Consider the following 26652-nt stretch of genomic DNA (forward strand, 5'->3'; position numbering starts at 1 on the left):
GCCTATATATTTATAAACAAAAATAGTAAAATGTAAGTGTTTAATAAAAGTGGATACAAAGTTCTGTAATAAAACAGGGTAGAAAACATTCAATTCTTCCCGGAGAGCTAGAGAATAACACATCAGAAGAAGGAAATTTGAATTAATTACGTGTTTGAAAGAGGGATAGGGGTTTAAGATAAATACCAAAAGAAGAAAAATATGCAGGAGATAACATTAAAGAATACAACATACTCTCTGAATAGAGATATTCATCATGACCAGGACATGTTATAAACTTGAATAGAAACAGAAAATGAAGCCAGATTAAATGAAGGTAGATCAGGGCCCAGTGGTAAAGCTCTGTAAGCTATCTACAGTTTGAATCATATCCTAATGACATAAGATTTCTAAAGAATTTTAAGCAGAGAATGATTTCCTTTAAATTCCAGAAAGACAATTTTGGTGCTATGCAGAAGAGTGATGGGAAAGAGGAGAAATTAATTATGGAGAGGCCAAGAAGAGCTTGTGAAGTAATTTTCCTGAGACAGGTTTGCATGTTTCCTAGAAAGCCTAGGGTATATTTCTAAATACTTGATTATTAGCTTGGTACATATAACTCCCATAGAGTTGTATAATCACTCACATTGTCAAATGTGTGTAGATGAGAATTGAAACTGACTGAAAAATATGTTCCAACTTCTCAATGTTTAATGACATGTTTTTTCCTGTGTAAACCTCATTCTAAGTTCTGGATCTGAGGAGAGAGGGTAATGGAGGGCAGTGTTCAGCACTTGGTTTCTCAGAGTTACTCAACTAAATAATTTGTTTTCCCACAGTGAGTTTCTTCCTCTTCTACCCAAACTATTTTATTGATTCGGCAGTACAAAAAAAAAGAAATTAATTTTTACATTTTCGCCATTATTCCAAATATTTTGATATACCCATAAACTTTATGCCTGAAAGTTTAAGAAATTTTAAAGAGCTAGATTTAGAGAGCTAAGGAGGGGAGGATGGGAGAGAGAGCAGCCCATGACCAGAACTACAACAAAACCTATTTTTTAGGCTCTTCTATTTGCTATAACCTCCAGAAGTCTCCTTAAGAGGAACTGCCTTTTCTGTATGCAGGCCTTTCTCTGTAGAATTTACCTTTCTCAGAGGACAGTGTTCTAATTTGTAGTCTTTCTATTTGCTTGAGGGAGGACCAAGAGGAAGGAACTAAATCCACCCCTGTCACTACAGCACATGATCTTCTGTAACATGTGTGGTCTGGGCTGTGTTTTAGTCTATTTTGTCTGATACAACTGTAGCTACCACAGCTTTCTTTGGGTTTCCATCGGATAAACTATCTTTTTCCATCCTTCACTTTCAGTCTCTGTGTGTCCTTATATTGGAAGTGAATCTCTTGTAGCTACCATATAGATGTGTCTTATTTTTTTAACCACTCAGTCATTATTTCCTTTGATTATAGTATTTAGTCCATTTCAAGTAATTATTGATAAGTATGTACTGTCACTTTGTTAAATTCTTTGTAGTTCCTTCTGTTTCTGTCTTCTAATCTTGGTCTTTTCTCTTGTGATTTGTTTATTTATTTATTTATTTATTTTTAAGGGTTGTATTTGGGCATTGGAGGAAAGCCAAAGCACCGAGTGGGCCCTGGCCAGTTGGCTCAGTGGTAGAGCGTCGGCCTGGCGTGCAGAAGTCCTGGGTTCGATTCCCGGCAAAGGCACACAGGAGAAGCGCCCATCTGCTTCTCCACCCCTCCCCCTCTCCTTCCTCTCTGTCTCTCTCTTCCCCTCCCACAGCCTAGGCTCCATTGGAGCAAAGATGGCCCAGGCGCTGGGGATGGCTCCTTGGCCTCTGCCCCAGGCGCTAGAGTGGCTCTGGTCGCAACAGAGCGACGCCCATAGGGGCAGAGCATTGCCCCCTGGTGGGCAGAGCGTCGCCTCCTGGTGGGCATGCTGGGTGGATCCCGGTCGGGCGCATGCAGGAGTCTGTCTGACTGTCTCTCCCCGTTTCCAGCTTCAGAAAAATACAAAAAAAAACAACAAAAAAAAAACCCAAGCACCAAGTGACTTTCTGTTCCCATCCTGAGGAAGTGAAGGTCAAGACCAAGCATATGTGACTGAAAGCAGTCACGTCCAGGGAAGGCCCAAGGATTTGGGTGTTTGGCCTAACTGGAGCTTTCTGCAGGTCAGGAATCAGACAGCAGATGGTGTGGTGTTATGTCTCAGAACGAGCAAGAGAAATTTAATCAGTTTTGTAAAGCTAAATAATAAAATTGTACATTGTATTCTGCTTATTAGTTTCTTACACAAGATGACATATTTATGCTTAATAAATTGGATAGCTGATCTCTCCAAGGCACCTCAATCCTGGTGAGATTGGGGTCCTCCACTAGCAGTATTGTTGTTGCCTCATTCCTTTGCCGCTCCTCTTCATGAAACAATGAACATTAACAACATTTGGGTTCCTTTCTCTTCATTTTTATATATCTATATAGTTTTTCATTTGTTGTTACCATGACATTTATACGTGCATGCGCGCGCACACACACACACATGCACATACATATGTATAGATATAGCAGTCCAATTTAAAAAATTTAAAAGCTGATAGGCTTGGCCCTGGCCAGTTTGCTCAGTGGTAGAGTGTCAGCCTAGCATTTGGAAGTCCCGGGTTCAATCCCCGGCCAGGGCACACAGCAGAAGCGCCCACCTGCTTCTCCACCCTTCCCCCTCTCCTTTCTCTCTATCTCTCTCTTCCTCTTCCACAGCCAAGGCTCCATTGGAGCAAAGTTGGCCAGGGTGCTGAGCATGGCTCCATGGCCTCTGCCTCAGGTGCTAAAATGGTTCTGATTACAGCAGAGCAATGCACCAGATGGGCAGAGCATCGCCCCCTGATGGGCATGCTTGGTTGATCCTGGTCAGGCACATGCAGGAGTCTGTCTGTCTCCCCTCCCCCTGCTTCTCATTTTGGAAAAATACATAATAATAATAATAATAATAATAATAATAATACCTGATAGGCTTTTAAATTCAAATGCATTCAAAATTACTACTTTTTATTTTTTTCTACACTTTTTATTTTTTGAGGTCAGAGTTTGAATATTTTTTGTTTTGTATATTCCCCAACTATTCATTGCAGTTATAGCTAATTGTGCTGCTTTTGCCTTTTAACCTTCATACCAATTTTTAAATGACAAATTCATTGTCTTTACTATACATTTGCCTTTACCAGTGATGCATTTTTCTTCATGTACAGTTGTCCCTTGCCATATCACAGTTCACTTTTCACAGTCTCACTGTATCACAAATTTTTAAATTGTATATATATCTAATTTTGTATCACAGATTTTTCACTATATCACAGAATTCTGTGGTATATAGGTATTTTTATATATTTGTTATTTTAATTACTTTTATGGTAAAATAAGCATTTTCTAGCCTAAAAATTGAAAACAATATAAAAAGTATAAAAAATATTAATTAAAATATATTAAAAGAATATTAAATTATTATCATCTTCATCATCATTGAAGTAGTATATTCACTGGTGAGTACCCATATAGAATTTTATATGTTGTTAAAATTACATAGGTTTAAGAGTGTAGAAATTATTTAAGAGCATAGGAAGTGTTTATAAGAGTTTAGAAAAGGTTAATAACAGTGTTGTAAAGGTTTATAAGAGTGTGGGGGGTTTATAAAGCCTTAAACTATATAGCATACAAATAATAAAATAAATATTAGGTCATTACTTCAAGGATGTTTGCCTATCACAGGGGTTCTAGAACCTAACCCCCATGATAGTCAAGGGACCACTGTATTTTCTTATTCTTATTTATGGCCTATTTTCTGCTTAAAGACCCCTTAATAATTTTTATAAAGCTGTTTTAATGGTGATAAATTATTTTTCATTTTTCTTTGGAAAACTCTTATCTCTCCTTTAGGTCTGAATGATAACCTTGAAAGGCAGAGCACTCTAGGAATTCAGGGTCCTCTATGCTACCATTTTGGGCCCACCTCCATATGCTCCATATGTGATCTTATAGTTATAATTTTGTCTTCTTCTTCTTCTTCTTTTTTTTTTTTTTTTTTTTGGTCCTGTCTAGTTAAAAATTCATCAAGTTTTGATGATCCCAGCAATAATCAACAGTTTGCTTCATTGATTCTCTTATTTTACTCTTTTTATTTCATTTCTTTTTCTTACATTATCATTTTGGGTTTGGTTTATTTGATCTGTTTTATTGATTTAAGATAGAGGCTTTGTATATTGATATGAGACCTTTTTAATATAAAAGTTTAAAGCTATAAATTTTTCTTTAAGCTATGCTTTACCTAAATGTCGTAAGATTTGATATATTGTATTTTTGCAATATTTAAATTCAAAACATATTCTCCTTACTGATTTTCCTTTTGACTGATAGGTTATTTAGAGCTGTGTAGGTTGTAAATATTTGATAATTTCCCAAGTTTCCTTTTGTTATTGATTTTCCACTTAATTCCCTTTGATTAGAAACATACTATGTATTGTTTTAATCCCTTAATTTAAACAGATGATCCATCTTGAAAAATGTTTCATTGTGCTTAAAAAATGAAATATATATTCTGACTTAAAGTGAAAAATTCTATAAATATCAATTAAACCAAGATGTTTGATAATGTGATGTTTGTTATAGCACTCTAATATTCTTGTAGGTGTTCTATCAATTATTAATAATGGTATATCAAACATTTCAACTCTACTTTGTATTCTAGATTTTTTGCTTCTTGTATTTTAAGGCTTTAGGTATTTATTCACAAGAAATAAAAGCACAAGAATTTGTATACAAATGCTCATGGCAGCTTCAGTCACAGTAGCAAAACAAAAAAAAGAATCAGACATCTATCAAATAAGGTAGTATATCTGTGTAATATCACAGTTATCAATGCATTAAAAATACCAAGAAATCATAAACAAAAACAGAATATATTTACTGATTCATACAACATGGATTGATATAAACATCAGTATTCCAAATGAAAAATGCCAAATTAAAATAAAAGTTTCTTTTGTCATTTCATTTATATAAAACTCTAGAGCCTGACCAGGTGGTAGCACAGTGGATAGAGCATCGGACTGGGATGCAAAGGACCCAGGTTCGAGACCCTGAGGTCACCAGATTGAGCGCAGGCTCATCTGAGCGCAGGCTCATCTGGTTTAAGCAAAGCTCACCAGCTTAGACCCCAGGTTGCTGGCTTGAGCAAGGGGTTACTCAGTCTGCTGTAGCCCCATGGTCAAGGCACATATGAGAAAGCAATCAATTAACAACTAAGGTGTCGCAACAAAAAACTGATGATCGATGCTGTTCATCTCTCTTTGTTCCTGTATGTCTGTCCCTACCTCTCTCTCTCTGACTCTGTCTCTGTAAAAAAAAAAAAAATACTCTAGAGAATGCAAATCTATAATGGAAAACCAGCAGTGAATGACTGCCTGAGGCCAGAAGCAGTGAAAAATAGTCTGCAAATGGCCAGGAAAGGTTTTTGTAGAGGATGGAATGTTTTGTCTCTGGATTGAAGCAGTACTTTTACCATTGTGCATATATGACAAAACTCATCAAATTTTTAACTCTAACTATAGTTTATCATATATTATATCTGTATTGTGTGTACATGCACATTGTTTTAATATAATTGATAACATACATAATTCATATGTGTATCATGTCCTTAATCATGTGTGTCAATTCCCTTAGAATACTAGCTTATATAAATTTGAGATGTATAAACACGTTGCTATGGCAATGAAAAAAGCAATATAAAGTCAATAGGGAAGTTCTAAGTTGTAGCCCTTTAGTTGTTAGACCCTCATGTACACAAAGCTTAACCTAGATTTAATAGCTTAAAAAACTTTGGCTAAAATAAATTGCAAATATACTGTATGAGTATTTTTATTCTAATTTATGTTTCATAAACTATAATTAAAATCATATTTATTTATTAATAATAAATATACAAAACTCACTGACAGAGTACTCTGGGGTAATATAAGTAATCAAATTTCAGATTATGGTTAAGGTGGTGATCTAACATAAAAATCTAAATCATGTGACTTATTTTACATAACTCTGCAAAGCAAAGATTTTCTAAAGAATGTTTCAGAAAAGATAATATGTTATTTTTAAAGCTCCTACTTTATTTGTTTACCTACCATTAATATGTGATTTTCCCCCCATTGTTTCAGGCCTTTGGAAACAGACATAATAAGTTTGACATAGCCTTTGCCCTTATTGAAGATAAAGTCCAATAGGAACACAAAATGAACAATTAGACTTAAGGAAAAAAATATATTAAGTTCTATAAATGAAATATGAAATGATAGAGGGAAGACAATAGAAAATGTAAATTTGAGGGTGGCTACTTAAAATTAAATGTTTTTACTTTAAAGGGAGAACACTTCTGAAATAATATTTGAGCAGTAGCTTTAAGTATAAAAGGACTCACCTGTGTGAATGTCTCCAGAAATAGTATTCAAAACATAGGTTATCCATATATATTATTAGCATCTCATATATAAAATGCAGACATTCAAATAAACTTGAATGAGCTAAATAACTAATAAGGGAAAAGAGACCATATTCAAAACCAAGTCTTCATGGCTCCAAAGCCCTGATCTTTTCTTTGGGCCATGTTGCCACTAGGAAACTTCGTATCAAAAACAATGAATTAGCCCTGGCTGGATAGTGATAGCTCAGTTGGTTAGAGCATCATTCTGTAGCCCAGAAGTTGCCAGTTCAATCCATGGTCAGGGCACAGACAGGAACAGGTCAAAGTCTCTCTCTTTCTTCCCCTTCCTCTCTTTTTCTCTCTCTCTCACACTCTCTTCTTCTCTTTCTCCTTTCTTCTCTCTCTCTCTCTCCCTCTCAATAAATAAAAAATATTTTTAAAAAATGAATTAATGTTTTATTATAGTTTTGTTTTGCTTTCCTGTGTTAATGGGTAGTAAGCTATCATAGTGTTGTGCATGAGGTCAGTGACATGGCACTTTCCCTAAGCAGAATATGCCTCAACTGGGCCCCAAACAGTGGTTGCTTTCTGTGCCCTTTTCTTTAACAGAAGTTACCAAATGAGTGTCTCTACTTTATTCAGGTCCAAGAGTATTGAACAAGTATAAAATTATATTCATAAAAATATATACTTTAACGTGCTTTTCCTTTACTCCTCTTCTCCATCTAAAAAGTTCTGTATTTTCACATAATGTTTTCTTACTTTAATGAGGAGGGGCCTATAACCAGGAATTCTTGATGTGTAATTTAGGGGAAATTCAATAGAAATGACAGAAATAATTATTACATTCTAGATATGAAGGTTAGAAAAGTAAAAGTAGTACTTTTAATTCTAGAAACACAAGCAGGTGAGAGAGGATGGTTGCCATGGAGTTAGAATGAAGTACTGTGATAATCATGAGCACAAAGTGTCAAAGGGAGTCTTTTCTGGAGTTTGAACAGCAAAAAGTCTTTGGGATCTAGGAAGTAGATGGAGAATGAAAGAGTTTGGTAAATTTTACAAATGATATAGTTGTTTTTCTAGATTATGGGATTCTGGAATAATACACCTGTAGCCTACCCATTTGCTGTACAAGAATGTGTAAGTCTTCTGTGGTTATAGACTGTAATACTTGCTGAGAGGGCCTAACAGTGAGGCTATACTGTAATATCTTAGAGTTACAAAAAAGGGTGTAGCTTATATCATTAGTGTGGATGACCTTGGGTATCAAAGATCATGGAAGATTATCCCACTCCATGGAGAAAGGGTAATAAAATTTGTTTGTGTACACTAAAAAATTAGGGTTAGAGGTGAAGCTATTTAAAAAGAGTGATCTTATTAGAAAAAGCAGTATCTAGTAATGACTTCTCACTTTGAACACAACATGAGCTACTTTGTAAAATACTCTTTTGTTTAGAAGAGTGGCACATTTCATTCACTGTCTTACATAAAAAATTTATTAAATAATCTATAACAGGAAGAAGAGAGTTTTACTAACTTTTTACAAATGAGCACTTGTTTTTGTTTTTTTATTTTTCTTTTTAAATTCTATGGATAGGAGTGATGTCAGAGAAATGACTCTGTAAGAGGTGCTCCTGATATCTCCCCTTGAAATTTCAACAACTTCAACAACTAAAGACAGAGAAAAAAATCTCAGGAGCACCTGAAATATACACACACCAGACAAAGGTACAATTGGGTGAAAAAGTGGCTGAATATATAATCCACTTTGTAAATAAGACAAAGAATGGAGTATTTCACTTTCCTCACTGATCTGAGGGAGGGCCGCTTCCATCTGGAACAGAGCAAAGCAGAGGGTCTGGGGCAGAGGGAAGAGGTGTGTTAGGATGTATGATAAAGCAGAGGAGAGAATGTGCTGACTCTGCCTGAGATCACAGACACAGGGCAAGCACTGACAAAGGTTATTGGTGCAGGGTGCATTTGAGAGCCGCTCCAGCACTGGCAGATTTGTGTGCTCCCAGCTCTGCGATCACCGGTGGTGCGTGAGTGGCTCCACCTGGCATCACTGACATGGGTGCACGTAATCATGATCACAGGCTGGAGAGCTTAGCCCAAGATTATCAGTGGTGGACATCTGTGTGGGCTGTTGCCAGCATCTTTGTGTATTCTGGGATCCACGACCAACAGCACGGGAAGTGTGCAGGAGCTGGGATCCCTAGGCCTGGACCTGTTTGGGTGGGGTGCTTCTGTGGGGCTGATACAGGTTTTTAAGTGCATTCCTGCATCCCGACTCTGACTGAGATCACAGGCACAGTTCACTTAAGTGGGCAGGAGCAAGCCTCCATGTATACTACTGAAGTCATGGGGGCTGGTCATGCACATGGCTTACTGCAGGCTACCAAACAGTACACAAGGGAGAAGCCTGTGGAGATTAGACCTGTGGAGCACTAAGGTGTACTAGACAGGCCTGGGGGCCCATAGAAAGGCACTTTATCTGCAATCAGCTCCCAGTCCTGCCTGCTTTCACTGATGGCTCTAGTTGGCATAACCTTACCCAGAACTGTATTTTGAACAGGAAGGAACTGACTCTTCTTAGAGGCTCCTGCTCTGCAAGCAGTGGCTGGGACGAACCTCACAGCTAAGCCCCCAGGCTGCTAGCTCCAGTGGGAAAGACATGGGAAGTGGCACCTGGAAAACTAACTGAGACTCCCATTGTTAGAACCTCCAAGCCATAACAAGCCCCACCTACCAATGGGACTGAGACACAACCTATATCATTGCCACAGTGACACAACAGCAAACCTCTGCCCAAGAGCCCCACAGGGGCAAAACCTGTAATACAGTGCTGACTGCCAAAAAACAGGAAGAAGCTACCTCTCAAAACCAAGAAAAAATTACATTTTTTATAACTTTTTTAATTTTGGTTGTTTTACCTTCTTTTCCTTTTATTCTTTTCTGTTTCTTTTAAACTTCACTATCCATAGATGTTACATTTTTTATTCTTGATTTTTTATGAGGGTTTCATTTCAAAAACCTTTTTTTTAATTTCTCTCATTTGATCATCATTTATAAACAAATTATTTTGGATTTATATTTTTCTTTGTGGCATTTTGCCTGTAATTTTACTACCTTTCTTATCTCTTTTGTCAGTATTCCTCAGTTCCTGCTCCATGTTCTCTGTATTTTTTGTTCCACTTATCATTATAGAATTTTCATTTTTTCTCAGTATCTTTTCAATTTTTATTTTATTTTTTTTAAATTATCTCTTATTAGTGTTATTAACAATGCCACTCTCAAATGCCATTAACTAAAAAGAAATCAAATATCATGGATAGAGAAGACAAAAGTTTAGCTGAGATAAATGATAAAAAATCTCTAGAAAAAAATTTTCAATTGCTTGGAAACTTGAAGTTAAATGACAGAGAATTAAAAATTAAAGTCCTGAAAATACTCAGGGAAATTCAAGAAAGCATGGAAAAGCAATTTAAAGTGCTCAAAAAGCAATTGAATAAACAAAAATAATACTTTACCAAGGAAATTGAAATAAAATGATAAAAAGAAACCAACCAGAAATAAAGAATTCAATACATAAACTGACAAATGAGGTAACAAGCTTAGCTAATAGAACAGGCCAGATAGAGGAGAGAATTAGTGACATAGAAAACATGCAATAAAAGATACTGCAAAGAGAAGAGTGACTCATGAGTTTAAAAAAATAAGAAATCCCTACAGGAATTGTCTGACTCCAACAGAAAGAGCAACATAAGAATAATGGGTATATCAGAAGGAGAAGAGAGAGAAAATGGAATAAAAAATATATTTAAAAAAATAATCAATGAGGACTTCCCAAGCCTGTAGAAAGAATTAGAGCCTCAAATCCAAGAAGCAAACAGAATACAAAATACATTAATGCAAAGAGACCTACTCCAAGACACATCATAATAAAATTATCACAAACCAATGACAAAGAAGAAATCCTCAAGGCAGCCAGGGAAAAGAACAATACAACATCTAAAGGAAGGCCCATTAAGCTATCATCAGATTTCTCAGCAGAAACTCTACAAGCCAAAAGATAGTGGACCCCAATATTTAAAGTTCTGAAAGAGAGGAACTTCCAGCCAAGAATACTGTATCCACCAAAGCTATCCTTCAAATATGAAGGGGAAATAAAAACATTCACAGATATAGAGAAGATGAGGGAATTTATCACAAAAAAACCCCACTTCAGGAAATACTAAAGGGGGTTATCTGACCAGATGCAAAGAACAAAACAAAACAAAACTACAAGTAAGAGCTGCAACAAGAACACAATAAAAAAAGAAATTAATGTCTGACAACAAAAACAAAAAAGGGGAGAGTACAAAAATTAACACTAGCAAAGGATGATGGAGTGCAGAAGCACACATGAGATAATATGCTACAATGTATATGATATATATCCTTTTTATTACCTAATGGTAACCACCCCTGAAAAAAACCACTACAGAAAGACATGGCAAAAAAAAAAAAACAAAAAAAAACACAAAAAAACCAAACAAGAAAGAAGTATGGAATATAAGCAAACAAAAACAAGTGACAGAAAAACAAAAGAGAAAAACCAAACAAGATGCAGAGCTCTCAGAAAGCAATATATAAAATGGCAATAGGAAACCCTCAAGTGTTAATAATTGTTAAATTTAAATGGATTGAATTCACCAATAAAAATACACAGAGTAGAAAAGTGGATCAAAAAAGAAAATTCAACTTTATGCTGCTTTCAAGAAACACATCTAAGCTACAAGGATAAAAACAAATTCAAAGTGAAAGGTGGGAAAATAATTCTCCAAACAAATAACTTCCAATGAAAAGCAGGTGTAGCTATACTCATATCTAACAAGGTTGACTACAAGACAGCAAAGGTAATCAGAGACAAAGATGATCATTTCACAATAATAAAGGGGACATTGGATCAAGAAGACATAATACTTCTTAAAATATATTCATCAAACCAAGGAGCACCAAGGTATATAAGACATCTACTAACTGACCTAAAAATAAAAACCAACAAAATACAGTTATACTTGGAGCCCTCAAAAAGCCACTGATGGCTCTAGATTGTGCATCCAACTGAAAAGCAATAAAGAAATATAGGACTTAAACAAAACACTAGAACTATTGGATATAATAGACATCTATAAGACATTACATCCCAAAACACAAGAGTACACATTTTTCTTCAGTGTACATGGAACATTCTCAAGAATTGACCATATATTGGGCCACAAAACTAACATCAACAAATTCAGAAAGATTGAAACTTTACCCAGCATATTGTCTGACCATAAAGCTTTGAAACTAGAATTCAACGTCAAAAAAAAAGTAAACAAACCCAAAAAATTTGGAAATTAAACAACATACTTCTAAAAAATGAGTGAGTCAGAGAAGAAATAAAAGCAGAGATCAAAAGATATATAAAGACAAACGAAAATAACAATACGACATTTCAGACTCTCTGGAATGTAGCAAAAGCAGTAATAAGAGGAAAGTTCATATTACTACAGGCTTATATGAACAAGCAAGAGAGAAACCAAGTAAACAACTTAACATCACATCTTAAGGAACTAGAAAAAGAAGAACAAAGGCAACCAAAACCAGCAGAAGAAAGGAAATAATAAAAATCAGAGCAGAAATAAATGAAATAGAGAACAGAATAACTATAGAAAAATCAATAAGACAAGGCACTGGTTCTTTGAAAAGATCAACAAACCTTTGACAAGACTCACTAAGGAAAAAAGAGAAAGGACTCATAAACAAAATCCAAGATGAAAGAGGAGAAATCACCACAGATATCATAGATATACAAAGAATTATTGTAGAATACTAGGAAAAACTATATGCCACCAAATTCATCTAGAAGAAATGGGTAAATTTCTAGAACAATACAATTTTTGAAGACTGAGTCACAAAGAAGCCGATGGCCTAAACAGACCCATAAGCAGAGAGGAAATAGAAACAACTATCAAAAACCTCCCCAAAAATGAAAGTCCAGGGTCAGACAGCTATACTAGTGAATTCTATCAAACATTCAAAGAAGACTTGGTTCCTATTTTACTCAAAGTATTTCAAAATTTGAAGAAGAAGCAATACTTCTAAACACATTTTATGAGTCCAACAGAACCCTTATACCAAAACCTGGCAAGGGCAGACAACACAAAAAAAAGAAAACTACAGACCAATATCTCTAATGAATACAGATGCCAAAATCGTAAACAAAATACTAGCAAATCGAACACACTACGTTAAAAAAAAATTCATCATGATCAAGTGGGATTCATCCCAGAATCACAAGGATGGTTCAATATACATAAAACAGTTAATGTAATACACCATATCAACAAAACAAAGAACAAAAACCATATGATCCTATCAATAGCAGCAGAAAAGGCATTCAATAAAATACAACATCATTTTATGTTTAACACACTCAATTAAATGAGTAAAGAAGAAAAATGTCTCAACATAACAAAGGCCATTTATGACAAACCATTAGCTAACATCATATTAAATGGCAAAACAAACAAACAAAAAAACCTGAGACTTTTCTTCTAAAATCAGACACAAGACAAGGTTGCCCACTCTCTCGATTCTTATTCAACGTAGTGCTGGAAGTTCTAGCCAGAGTAATCAGAAAAGAGAAAGAAATAAAAGGCATTCACATTGAGAAAGAAGAAGTAAAGTTTTCACTTTTTGAAGATGATATGATCCTGTACATCAAAAACCCCAAAGACTCCATAAAAAGACTCTTAGAAACAATAAAATCAATACAGTTAGATTGCAGGATATAAAATTAATATACAGAAGTCTTGCCTTCTGATATGCCAACAATGAAACATAAGAAAATGAACTAAAAAATATAACCCCTTTTCTGGTTACAACAAAAAAATAAAATACCTAGAAATAAACATAACAAGGAATGTAAAAGACCTATATAGTGAAAACTACAAAGCATTGTTAAGGGAAATTGAAAAAGATACAATAAAATAAAAAAATTATTTTTTATTCTTAGGAAGAATAAATATAGTCAAAATGACCATATTACCCAAAGTAATATACAAACTTAATTTAATTCCCATCAAAATTCCAATGTAATTTTTTTTAAATGAAATAAAAATTATCAGGTTTATGTGGGACTATAAAAAACCCCAAATAGCCAAAGTAATCCTAAGGAAAAAGAATGAAGCAGGGGGCATTAAGAAGCCTGACTTCAAATTATATTATAGAGCCACAATAATCAAAACAGCATGGTATTGGGAGAAAAATAGACCAATGGAACAGAATAGAGAACCCAGAAATAAAACCACCACATATATATGGTCAAATCATCTTTGATAAAGGAGCCAAAAACACACAATGGAGAAAAGAAAGCCTCTTCAATAAATGGTGCTGGAAAAAATGGAGAGCCACGTGCAAAAGAATGAAACTTGACTACTTTTTGTCCCTTTGTACCAAAATTAATTCAAAATGGATCAAAGACCTAAATATAAGACCTGAAACAATAAATTACATAGAAGAAAACATAGGTACTAAACTCATGGACCTTGGCCATAAAGAACATTTTATGAATTTGACGCCAAAGGCAAGGGAAGTGAAAGCCAAGATAAATGAATGGGACCACATCAGACTAAGCAGCTTTTGTACAGCAAAAGAAACTGACAGCAAAACAAACAAACAACTAAATGGGAGATGATATTTTCAAACAACAGTTCAGAAAAGGGCCTAATATTCAAAATATATAAAAAAATCACAAAACTCAACAACAAACACTCCAATAAAAAATGTAAAGAGGATATGAACAAACACTTCTCCCAGGAAGAAATACAAATGGCCAATAGATATATGAAAAGATGTTTATATTCACTAGCTATTAGAGAAGTGCAAATCAAAACTACAATGATATCACTTCACACCTGTTAGATTAGTTTTTATCAACAAGACAGGTAACAACAAGTGATGGAGAGGCTGTGGATAAAAAGGAACCCTCGTTCACTGTTGATGGGAATGTAAAGTGGTACAACCATTATGGAAGAAAGTATGTTGATTTCTCAAAAAATTAAGAATTGAACTACCATATGACCCAGCAATCCCTCTGCTGGGATATACCCCCAAAACTCACAATCACTGATACGTAGACACATGCAGCCCCATGTTCATTGCAGCATTGTTCACAGTGGCCAAGACATGGAAACAACCAAAAGTCCTTCAGTAGAAGATTGGATAAAGATGTAGTATATACATACTATGGAATATTACTCAGTCAAAAGAAATGATGACATAGGATCATTTAGAACAACATGGATGGACCTTGGTAACATTATACAAGTGAATTAAGCAAATCAGAAAGAACTAAGAACTGTGTGATTCCATACATTGGTGGGACACAAAATTGAGACACATGGGCATGGACAAGAGTGCAGTGGTTACTAAGGGGAGGGGAGGGGAAGAGTGGGAGGGGGTTGGGGGAGTGGAGAGGCACAAGAAAACCAAATAAAAGGTGAAGGAAGACATTTTGACTTTGGGTGATGGGTATACAACATAATCAAATGTCAAAATGCTCTGGAGATATTTTCTCTGAATCTATGTACTCTAATTGATCAATGTCACCCTGTTACAATTAATTGTCTAAATAAATTTTTTTTTAAATCCACGTATAGTGAGATCATATAGTATTTAACTCTTCCTGTGTTATTTCACTTAGCATAATGCAATTGACAATCATTCATGTTGTTTTAAATGGGAAGATTTTATTATTTTTTTTAATTTATTCATTTTTTTAGAGAGGAGAGGGAGAGACAGAGAGAGAGAGGAAAGACAGAGAGAGAGAAGGGAGGAGGAGCTGGAAGCATCAACTCCCATATGTGCCTTGACCAAGCAAGCCCAGAGTTTCGAACCAGGGACCTCAGCATTTCCAGGCTGATGCTTTATCCACTGCGCCACCACAGGTCAGGCCATATTTTATTATTTTTATAGCTGATTAGTATGCCTGTATGTGTGTGAGTGTATGTGTCTCATATTTTCTTTATACATTCATCCACTGATAGAAATTTTGTTTTTTTCTACATCTTGGCTATTATAAATAATTTTGCAATGAACATGTGGTACATCTATCTTTTTGAATTAGTGTATTCTTCTTGAGCTAAATATCCAGAAAGTGAAATTGCTAAATCATATGGTAGTTCCACATTTTATTTTTTATGGAACCTCTTGACTGTTTTTGCCATAGTGGCTGCACCATTTTACATTCCCACCAATAGTACATAGGGTTTAAGGGTTCCCTCTTCTCCACATTATCACTAACACGATTTCTTTTCTGTTTGATAACAGCATTCTAACAGTTGTGAGTGATATTTCATTTTGTTTAGCATTTGTGTAATGATTAATGATGTTGAGCATCTTTTCATGTATTTGTTGGCTATTTGTATGTCTTTTTGGAAAAATCCTTAGCCATTCAGAACCTTAGTTCATTTTTTAATTAGATTATTTGTCATTTTGCAATTGAGTTGTTTGAGGTCTTTATATATTTTGGATATTAGCACCTTATCAGATATATCATTTGCAAATATCTTCACCCCTTCAGTAGGTTGACTTTTCTTTTTTTTTTTAGGTTTTAATCATATAATCACAGGTTGTTTCTGGGCTGTCTGCTTTATTCCATTGAGCTATGTGTCCATTTAAATGCCAATACCCTACTGTTTTCATAACTATAGCCTTGTAATATATTTTGAATTCATAACTATAGCCTTGTAATATATTTTGATTTTTTTAGCTTTGTTATTCTTTCTCAAGATTGCTTTGGTTAATCCAGGTTTTTGTGTTCCACAAAAATTTTAGAACTGTTCATTCTATTTTTATGAAAAATGTCATTGGAATTTTCATTTGAATTACACTGAATCTCTAGACTATGTTGAGCAGTATGGACATTTGAATAATATGCAATCTTTTATTCTATAAGCATGGAATATCTTTCCATTTATTTGTAACTTCAATTTCTTTTATAAATTAACATCTCATTATTGTCACTTTATAGATATCTTACTACTTTGGTTGAATTTATTTCTAGGATTTTTATTCCTTTTGAAGCAATGCAAATGGGATTTTTTCTTAATTTCTATTTTGTCTATTATTAGTATATAGAAATGCAACAGATTCTTGCATGTTTATTTTCTATCCTGCACCTTTACTGAATTCATTGATTATTTTCAACAGCTTTTTGGTGGAGTCTTTAGGGTTTTCTATATGTAATATGTCATCTGAAAATAGTGACAGTTCTACTTCTTCCCATTGCACTTGGATGCCTTTTAATTTATTTTTGATGTCTAATTGCTCTAGCTAGGAATTACAATACTATGTTGCATAGAAGTAGTGAAAGTGGTCATCCTTGTCTTGTATAATATTAGAGAAAAGGGTTTCAGCTTTTCATCATTGAATATAAGGTCTTAGCAGAGGGCATGTTATATATGGCCTTTATTATGTTGAGGTATTTACCACTATATCTACTTTGAAAGTTTTTATCACAAATGCATGTTAAATTTTGTGAGATGCTTTGGCTGCATCTACTGAGTTTACCATATGATTTTTTATCCTTTATTTTATTAATATAATATATTGATTGATTAGCAGATGTTGCATCCCATGAATCCCAGGAATAAATACCACTGGACCATGAGGTATGATCTTTCTAGTGTATTGTTAAATTAGTTTTGATAATATTTTGTTGAAGACTTTTGCATTTATATTCATTAGGGATATTGGCCAGCAATTTTCTTGTGTAACCCTACTGTAGTTTTGGTATAAGGGTAATTCTAGCCTCATAAAATAAGTTTGGAAGTGCTCCCTCTTGCATTTTTTGGAGGAGTTTAAGAAAGATTGTTATGAATTCTTCTTTAAACATTTGGTGGCATTCACCAGTGAAGCCATCTGGATCTGGACTTTGGTCTGTTAGTAGGTTTTTGATTACTGATTCAATCTCCTTACTAGTGCTCTGTTCAAATTTTTTATTTTTTTATAACTCATTCTTTGGTAGGTTGTATGTTTGAGGAATTTATTTCTTCTAATTGTCCTATTTGTTGGTATATAATTGTTCATAGTAATGTCTTATGATCCTTTGCAGTTTTGTGGTACCATTTGTAACATCTCTTTCCTTTCTAATTTTATTTATTTGAAACGTATCTTCCCTTAAGGCTAGCTACATGTTTTTCAATTTTTATCTTTTATGTTTGTTTGATTTATTTCTGCTATCATCTTTATTTATTTTCTTCTATTAACTTTGGGTTTCATTTCTTCTTTTTATTCTAATTATTTAAGCTGTAAAATTTTTAATTTGATATTTTCTTATTTTTTGAGTTTGGCATTTATTGCTGTGAACCACTATCTTAGAACTTTTTAGTTGCTTTCCATAAATTTTTTTTATTTTGTATTTACATTTTTGTTTTTCTCAAGCTGTTTTTTAAATTTTTTATATGATCCCTTTTTCAGTAGCATGTGTTATTTAATTTCCACATTGTGAATTTATCAGTTTTATACCACTGTGGTTGGAATAATGCTTGTTTTTATCTTAATATTCTTATATTTAAGACTTGTTTTGTGGACCTATTGTATGATCTATCCTGGAGAAGGTTCCATGTGCATCAAAAAAAAAAGAATGTGTAGTCTATTGCTTTTGAATGATATGATTGCCGCATTTCCCTTAAGGCCATCTGCTTTAACTTATTTTAATTTTTTTTATTTATTGACTTGAGAAAGAGAGTGAGAGAAACATCAACTTGTTGCTCCACTTATTTATGAATTCATTGGTTGATTCTCGTATGTGTCCTGACCTCGGTTGTACCTGAAACACTGTTGTATTGGGACAATGTTTTAAACAACTGAAATAGTCAGGGCTTTAACTTATATTTTAAGGCTGGTATTTTCTTAAATTTTTGGCTTCATGATCTACCCATAGGTGTATTAGGGTATTAAAGTCCCCTACTATTAATGTAGTGCTATCTATGTGTCCCTTTAAGTCTGTTAATATTTTCTTTATATAGTTAGGTGTTCCTTTATTGGGTACATAAATATTTACAAATGTTATCTTTGATTACTGATGACTACCTCTTCCCTCCAAAAATGCATGTCTTATTGACATATATTTTCATTTGTCTGATAGCATACTAAAAGACTTGCTTAATAACTTATGTATTTTTCATATTATACAATAGGGAGAGAAATTGCAAAAATAATTTAAGTAAACTACATAATATATATATATATATATATTTAAACCTTGTAATATAATTAATAAAAATTCTTTATATAAATACTTAAACATTACAGCTAAAAATGTTTAAGTCTTTTGAAGAGGTAAAAGTTATATAAGTAGGGTTTTAAATAGGTTTTTTGAATTATATGGCATTTGGAGTGAGCAATTTACATGAATAGGTAATCAAATATATGTCAGCAATGTTCTCACTTGAAAATTAAAATGTAAATGTAATTGTTAATTTAAGTGGATCTGGCTGGAGAACATACTGTCTTATATATCTATTTAATTAATTCATCTATTTAAATCAAATTATTCTGATAAACATTTTCTTTAATTGCCTATGTGCCTTGGAATTTGTCAATTAGTAAGTTAAAAACATATGTTAAGGGTTTTATAGTCAGTAGATGTTTCTATACTTTGTGGAACACATGGATTCCTGTACCATGTTCAATTTAGATATAATCTCTCTCAGCATTATAATTTTTAATATGAACATAGGGAAAATCTACAAATTGGAATACCAAGATTATTCACTAGGTATTAAACTTACATTTGCTTATCACTATAAAATTCTATAATATAAAGTCTTCCTTTAAATACTTTTTCAAGTATAATTTGATTTACCATATACTTCAAAATAAACTTTTGAAAGTTTTTCCCCAATGTGAAGTATTGTTATAAAGCTCTATACTAAATACACTAAAATACTAATACTCTCGACCATAACATCAGAATTAATGACATAAATTCCATACACATAAGAGTAATTGAAATTTATAAAATGTAATACTGTTAATCTACGAGTATAAAAATAAGAAGATTGGCTCTCAATCAATAAGGGATTTTGTATATTAATTCATCTAAGGTTTTAAAAGTCTATAACTAGAAAAGATAGTTTTACCATGAAAAACTGTTGACATGTACATTGAAAAAAATTACTATATAGTGTCAATTTTAAGTTATTATAATCTCCTTGAGTCCTTGAAGCTTTATAAATCATAGTATCAATGAGTCAGAGACTTCATTATTCTCAATATAAATAATAGTTCTGGATGAGTGGGCAAGTAGATAGTTGTCTGACTAAATTCTTTGATGTAGTCAATCAGCTTATAAAAACAGAAGACAATGGAAGGTAAACAGCATAAAACAGATATAGTCATTTAACATTGGGTTATTTTCAAGGTGCTGGAAGTATACATACAGTTTATGGATTAAGAATAAATACTTCTTTTCTGGCCAGGCACTCAATTAGAGCATAGTCTGGATATGCCAAGGTTGTGGGTTCAATTCCCTGGTCAAGGAACATATAAGAGTCAACCAATAAATGCACAAAGGGATGGAGTAACAGATGGATGTTTATTTTTCTCTTTCTTTTCTCTCTCTCAAATTAGTTATTTAAAAAACAATAAACATTTCCTTGGGAAAGGGGGAAAGTGTTAGTCAAAGGAATACAGTTAGACAAGATAAATAAATCCCAGAGATATGCTGATCTGCTATACAGCATAGTGACTATAGTTAACAATACTGTACTGTGTACTTAAAAATTTGCCAAGACAGTGGATGATTTTTTATTCAGTGAGAGCAGGGGAGGCAGAAATAGACTCCCACATGTGCCCCAACCAGAATCCACCAGAAGACTAGCCCACTAGGGGACGATGCTCTCCTCATCTGGGGTGTTGCTTTATTGTTCATCAATTCAGCTCTTCTTAGAGCCAGAGGCCATGAAGCCATCCTCAGTGCCCAGGGCCAACTCACATCAATTGAGCCATGGATACAGGAGATGAAAAGAGAAAGAGAGAGAAACAAGAGGGGGAGATGTGGAGAAACAGATGAGAGCTTCTCTTATGTGTCTTGTCTGGAAATTGAACCCAGGACCTCCACACACTGTGCTGACACTCAGCCTACTGGTCAGGGCCTAAGATGATAGGGCTTATGTTTAGTTTCTTATCACAAATGTTACTACTACTGATAATAATGATGACAAGAGAGAACTTTTGGAACTGATGGATATGTTAATACATAGATTATGGTGATAGTTTCATGGGTGGATATGTACCTTGAAACTCATCTGTTGTATATATTAAATATGTACAACATTTTGGTATCTATCATACTTCAATACAGTGATTTAAAAGAAAAGAATGTATGAATAAATACTGGATTGGGAAACACTACCTAAGTCCATGTCATTTGGTATATTACATGGCCTGATTAATTAAATCAAGATGTAATAATAACTTTTCTTATCAGATATACTTCTGTGTATGCATAAGAGAAAGTTATAAATATTTTTCAATAGAGATGTTTGTTTCCTTCCATAATTTCTATTCAATATTAAAATAGTATTCCTGCATAATTTTTTAAATTTCACATTTCTGTGTAAATGTAAGGATAATGTATTATATCCAAATTTTATAGCTGAATATTTTTAATAGAAACTGAATGACTCAATACATACTACTTACTTCTTAAAACAATGGATTTGAAACAAAATCAAGAACAGTTTTGTGGTGACTGAAATAAGGAAAACTTGAACTTTGGCTTTTTTACTCTTTTGAATGCACTAAAATAATCAGTTATTGAGGATGTTGAATAGCCCATACTCATTCTTTCTCAAATCATTAAGGGAATTTACAAATATTCTCTTGCAATCTATGACAAATAGAATAGGTATCAAAAAATACATAAAGGGACTCTATTTATATCAGCATTTATTTCCCAGTAAACATTTAGTGCTTCATACTGGGAGATCAGAAGCCTGAAATAATTTGTGCTCAAATGTGTTCCTTCTGAAAGCTCTAGAGCAGCGGTTCTCAACCTGTGGGTCGCGACCCCGGCAGGGGTCGAACGACCAAAACACAGGGGTCGCCTAAAGCCATAGGATTTTATTTAAAAATGTATTGGGAGGTGTGGTCGTTGGTCGTTCGACCCCCGCCGGAGTCACGACCCACAGGTTGAGAACCGCTGTTCTAGAGAAGAAGGTTTTCTTGCCTTTTCCAACTTCTTGAGGTCACCTTCATTCTTTGGCTTTTGAGGCCCCACATTACTCAGATCTTTGCTTCAATTAATCACATCTCCTCTGATTCTGACTTCCCTGCCTCCTTTTATTTTTATTAAGCACTTGTAATTACATTGATACTATTTATATAATCTGGAATAATCTCTCATTTCAGTACCCTGAGTGTAATCAAATTTACAGTACCTCTTTTGCCATGTGAGATATATCATATCCACAGATTCTAAAGACTAGAAGTAGACACCTGTGGGGACCATTATACTACCTGCCATGAGCTCACAGCACTGCTTTTGGTGGGAAACAGGATGCTACCATAAAGAATTGTACATGGGAGAAATGTGGGATCCAAGTGCTGGCTCTGCTAATATTACTGAGATACATTCTATTAGTCACTAATTCTAAGCCTCCTTTTTCTAGACAGTCTAAATGGGAGTCAGAATACCTCCCTTGATTTTTTCCCAGGTATGTTATAAAAATCAAAAGAGTTTACCTAGGTAAAGGCATTCTGTAAAGTGTTAAATAGTTTATAAGAAGGGGGAGGACTCTATTCTGAGCTATACTACCAATAAAACTGGGCCTGTTTGTCCTCATTTTCAAAATCTGTTTGGGGCTAGAACTAATAGATGATTATATTGTTCATCCAATTATGAAGTTCTCTTTTAAAAGTACATCAGTTAGAAGGGACATTTTTTTTTATACAATCTGCATATTTAAAGCAATTTATAATTCTTCCAGGCCAAATTTTTATTATTGCTCTAATTGAACATTTACATCTGTGATTAATCATAGAACAAGAAAGCATATTATCTTCAAAAGAAAACTATCTTTGATCAAATCTGAATGACATGCCTGCTCAGGCGGTGGCGCAATGGATAGAGTGTCGGAATGGGATGCAGAAGACCCAGGTTCAAGACCTCAAGGTCGCCAGCTTGAGTGCAGGTTCATCTGGTTTGAGCAAAAAGCTCACCAGCTTGGACCCAAGGTCGCTAGCTCGAGCAAGGGGTTACTCAGTCTGCTGAAGGCCCACGGTCAAAGGCACATATGAGAAAGCAATCAATGAACAACTAAGGTGTCTCAATGAAAAACTAATGATTGATGCTTCTCATCTCTCCATTCCTGTCTGTCTGTCCCTATCTATCCCTCTTTCTGTCTCTGTAAAAAAAAATAAAAATCTGAATGACAAACATTTACTTCATATTGGACGAGTATCTGTCTTCCTGTAGTGCCCCATGGATGTGGTGATAAGCATATTTTTTTAAATTTTTCATGGACACTCATCATTTCATTTTTTTCCAGGCACTTTATAGACTTCTTCAAGATAGAAGAACTTGCACAAAATAATAAAAATTTTAATAATTGCAATGGAAATAGAACCCTAATTAATTAATCACTTAATTACTTTTCTGTTACTGTTAATCTGTTAATAGATTTTTATCCATTTCATTTATATGCACAACTGATTTAATAGCTCTTTACTGAATAGGGTTTTTTGAACTAATTGACTGGAGAGTCAGATAATCAAACTAATGCTGCATGGAGATGTGAAGTAAATATCTCCTCTTACAGAATTTAACTGGTCATTAGCCTCCTTCATGAAATTCTTAACTAATTCACCCTGACCTCTTCATCCTGGATTTACTATTTGGGTTATTCTACTGAGATAAAAAAAAAAAAAAAAAAAAAAAAAACAACAACAACAAAAAACCCCAATAAACCTTACTCAAGCAAATGAGATTGCTAAATAAATTAACAACAATTCTCTTCTAATAGTTGCCAGATTATTTACTAGGTCTTGATTTGAAAATCTGTTTCACTCTATCATTGTTCTTACAGTTCTTGATAAACCCATACTTTGTTTATATATTCCCTGTCTTTCAAGACTTCCCAAGTAAAAAGTATTAACTTGTCTTTTATAACATTTTGATGAATACTTTTGACTTTTAATTTTGTGATAACTTTAGATGCACATGCAACTGTATGAAATAATACAGAAAGATCTCACATGCCATTTGCTTATTTTCCCCAGTGGTAACATACTATTTAATATAGTATGAATCGCCTGACCTGTGGTGGCGCAGTGGATAAAGTGTTGACCTGGAAATGCTGAGGTTGCCAGTTCAAAACCCTGGGCTTGGTCAAGGCACATATGGGAGTTGATGCTTCCAGCTCCTCCCCCCCTTCTCTCTCTCTCTGTCTCTCCTCTCTCTCTGTTTCTCCCTCTCCTCTCTAAAATGAATAAATAAAAAAATTTTTTTAAATAATAATAATATAGTATAAATCACAATAAGAATATTGACATTGCTATAGTCCACTTAATTCAGTTTTCAGCAATTTTAAATATAGTGTGTGTGTTCTATGCAATTTTTCACATGTGTGCATTCTTGTGATTACTACAGAACAACCCTGGACACATTCTGTAGTGGCCACATAAATGTATATCCCCACCAGTATCATCTTTCTCTTCCTTCTTTCATTTTTCTGATATATTACTTATGTCTTTATAACAAAAGTAATCATATAGAGATAGCACACACATTGTGAGATTTGGTAGTTGCTGTGGTAACGATATTATATTTTACAAAACAGTAGAATAAATAGCTATACTCATTCTTTGCAAGTTATTAAGCTGGTAATTTACAGTAACTTTTAACTTGGTATGCCTCTTCATTTGCAGTATACCCATTCTAATTACTTTTAGTGCAATGAAACAAAAGTTATTTGCTGTGTACCTTTTAGCTTTTTTGGATGTTCTAAAGCAAAAAATAAAAGTTTTTTTCCAAGTTATTTTCTGGTATTTGGGAATGAAGGAGTAAAGATATTTTCATGCAATGTGTCAGATTACTAAAAAGTAACATATTTATGTACAAATGCATAAATAGTTCTTATTATGTTTCTAAAAACTTTATAAATATTCATCTTAATTCATAAAATCAAAATGTCTTTCTTGAGATGCGTATCTCTCTGGTTAATACCAATAGCCAACTGCATGAAGAAAAAAAAAGCAAATCCTTTGTTATCTTTTTATGACTAACTTCTCTATTTGAGTGGAAAATAAAGTATTCAACACCTAGTAGTAGAATATTAAATTTAAATAAAGCAAATATTTGGGGGTAACATATATTTTGTGTCCTCTGAAACAACGCACTCATTTTTATCACTCTTTTCACTCTTTCCCAAATGATGTCATTGTTTTTTATAGTATCTTTTAACTCTTTTTTTTTTTTTTTTTTTTTTTTTTGCTTATATAGCTTTGTTTTCCCACCACTTAGCTCATTGTAAAAATCTTACATTAGGCCCTAGATGTTCTTTTCTGGGGGATAATATTCTCCTGAACTCTGACAATTATTTTTCTTCAATAAACATTAGTTGTATTTAATTATTTTTCTTTTAAAAATCTTAAAATACATAAAAGTGGAAAGGGAAAACAAAGCTCATTGTGCCATAACCTAAGAAAAAGTATTGTCACCATTTTAATTTCACTTTAAATAAGTGCATTTATTCATACTTTTTTTAGTATACATTATACTGTGAATATAACATCTTGCTTTAATATTATATTATTTTTTTATATCTACATAGATATGTTAATGGCTCATGGTGTATAGTCATATCACTGTTTGCTTAACAGTCCTTACTACTGCAGATGACATTAGCTCAGCTTGTCATAAATAGCCTTAATTATGTTGAGGTAACTTCCTTGTATATACATATTGTTATCATAAATGAATGTTGTGGTTTGTCAAATGCTTTTACTGCATCTGTTGATATGTCATATGATTTATATATTTTATTTTGCTAACATGCTGTATCACATTGATTGATTACCATATGTTTAATCATCCTGGGATGAACCTCACTTGATTGTGATATAGTATCTTTTTAATGTGTTGTTGTGTTCAATTTGCTGGAATTTTGTTTAGGACTTTTGCATTTATGTTTATTGGGGATATTGGACTATAATTTCTTTTTTTGTGTTATCCTTAATGGGTTTGGGTATCAGGGTAATGTTGGCTTCATAAATTAAGATAGGAAGTATTTCCTTTTCTTCAATTTTTAGAAAAGTTTGAGTCTTCTTCTTTTAATGTTTGGTAGGATTTACCAGTAAAGCTATCTTGTACCAGACTTTAGTTTTCTGGAAGGATTTTGATGATTCTTTTAATTTCCTAATCATTGGTCATTCTATTTATGTTTTTCAATTCTTCATGGTTCAGTCTCTGAAGGTTATAGCTTTCTAAAAACTATCGATTTCCTCTAGGTTATTGAATTTGGTGGCATATAGCCTTGTATAATACTCTTGTATAAACTTTTGTATTTCTGAGTTTACTCATTGGAATCTTTTCTCTTTTTACCTTAGTATAGCCAGAAGTTTGTCAATTTTATTTATCTTCTCAAAGAACCAGTTTCATTAATATTTTCTACTGTCTTTTTCTTTATTTCCTCCCTTTTATTGACTTTGGGCTTCAGCAGTTGTTGTTTTTTCTAGTTCTTGAAGGGGAAATATTAGATTGTTTGTGATTTTTCTCATCTCTTTAAGTAGGCCTTCAATGCTATAAACTTCTTTCTTAATACTGCTTTTGCTGCATTTAACATCTTGATATGTTGCACTGTCATTCTCATTTATCTCCATATATCTTCTGATTGCTTTTTTAAATTTCTCATTGATCCAGTAGTTGTCTAGGAGCATGTTGTTTAATCTCCACATAGTTGTGTTTTTCCCAGCTTTCTTTTTAGTTAATTTCTATTTTTATCACCTTGTGGTAGAGAATACATTTGGTATGATTTTAGTCTTCTTAAATTGACTAGTCTCAATATCCTCTGAGAAAGTCCTATTGCTTCCAATGGAGTATTTAGGGTAGAAATAGCCATTTAACAAGTTAAAAGATGAAGAAATAATA

Source organism: Saccopteryx leptura, chromosome 4, assembly GCF_036850995.1.
Source record: "Saccopteryx leptura isolate mSacLep1 chromosome 4, mSacLep1_pri_phased_curated, whole genome shotgun sequence".
Classification (NCBI taxonomy): Eukaryota; Metazoa; Chordata; class Mammalia; order Chiroptera; family Emballonuridae; genus Saccopteryx; species Saccopteryx leptura.